Source organism: Branchiostoma floridae, chromosome 8 (assembly GCF_000003815.2).
Source record: "Branchiostoma floridae strain S238N-H82 chromosome 8, Bfl_VNyyK, whole genome shotgun sequence".
Lineage (NCBI taxonomy): Eukaryota > Metazoa > Chordata > Leptocardii > Amphioxiformes > Branchiostomatidae > Branchiostoma > Branchiostoma floridae.
In genome coordinates, this window is record NC_049986.1 from 14,691,140 (window position 1) to 14,692,832 (window position 1,693).

The following is a 1,693-nucleotide window of genomic DNA, read 5'->3' on the forward strand; positions in this document are numbered from 1 at the left end:
ATGGCCAGCATGACTTTGACTTTTGACCTGTTATGTAGTTTGTATGATTTTCCCTTTTCCCATAGAGACATGTATTTGAAATATACCGTAGCTGGAATGTCTCTGGATTCAAAGAATGCACGCACACATGTCATATAAGTTGTCCTTCACCGACTCAAACTTGCACGCTCGATATCTTTCTTAGATACTCTTTCCGATCGTTCGTGCAGTCATACATAATATCTGTAAAAACAAATATTATCCAAAAACTGAGGCTGATTTTTTTTCAAATACACAGCAAGAAGTTTCTGCAAGTCAGACACCCATGGTAAGAAAGCTTAAGGTGGAAAAAAATCCGTCCCTGAAGAGAACAGTTTAAAAGATCCTTGTTCGGATGTATAAGTACGGCGAATTTAAAGTTTTGGGGGTTGATTGCATTCTTCACATAGTGCAGACACCACGAGAATATGGCGCGTCAACAAATGTGCAATTTTTTGTCTCAAACACACGCAGAAATCAACTCTCAAACACATATTGAATTATTCTTTCAAAAGACAAACTATTCTTTGATACAGCAGACATTTTTATTCCGACACACAAACACTACAATTCTCTCTCACACACAGCACAAAAAGTTCTCTCACTTCGGGAGGCTTTCCCTGCCAACCCGGCTGTAGGAGTGAGCGATTTTTTCGTCTGAGTGAGAGCGAAATTTGGTCGATGTGAGAGCGCTTTCGGAGTAGTGGAAGAATAACTTGCTGGAGTTTTCTTAACTTCCAAATGGCAATGAACAGTGTCATTTTCTTGTTTCCACTAATAAACCTTTTTAACAATGACATTCTGTTATGTTATAGACATTTCCTCGACAATGATATTATTCCGACACACAACGCTGAAATTCTCTCTCACCCATAGAACAAAAAGTTCTCTCACTCCGCGAGGCTTCCCTTACCAACCCGGCTGGAGGAGTGAGCGATTACTTTGGTCTGAGTGAGAGCGAATCTTTGTCGATGTGAGAGCGCTCTCGGAGTAGTGGAAGAATAACTTTCTTGAGTTTTCTTAACTTTTAAAGGGGAATGAACAGTGTCATTTTCTTCAGTTTCCAATAATAAACCATTTTAACAATGACATTCTGTTATGTTACAGACATTTCCTCGACAATCACTTTATTCCGACAAACAACGCAGAAATTCTCTCTCACCCACAGAACAAAAAGTTCTTTCACCACGGGGGCTTTCCCCGCCAACCCGGCTGGAGGAGTGAGCGATTTATTTTGGTTTGAGTGAGAGCAAAATTTGGTCGATGTGAGAGCACTTTTGGAGTAGTGAAAGAATAACTTCCTGGAGGTTTATTTACTTCAAACGCAAAAAAAACATTGACATTTTGTTCAGTTTGAAATGATATACATCATGCAATAACAATCACTCATACGAAAGATATTGTGTTGACGATCAATCTTTTTCCGACACACAACGCTAAAATTCTCTCTCACACACAGAACAAAAAGTTCTCTCACTTCGGGAGGCTTTCCCTGCCAACCGGTAGTAGGAGTGAGCCCTTTTTTGGGTCTGAGTGAGTGCGAAAATTCGTCGATGTGAGAGCGCTTTCTGGAGTAGTGAAAGAATAAATTCCTGGAGGTTTATCTACTTTAGACTCAAATCAACACCTGACATTCTGTTCAGTTTGAAACAATATACATCATACAATAATAATC

The 1,693-nt window shown here is 39.6% G+C and overlaps 1 protein-coding gene across 1 annotated transcript in view; it reads right to left on the reverse strand.

The window, feature by feature from the left end:
- LOC118421317 (DENN domain-containing protein 1A-like) overlaps positions 1 to 1,693 on the reverse strand; it is a gene marked incomplete in the record, with an annotated part of 53,219 nt that overhangs the window by 27,187 nt on the left and 24,339 nt on the right.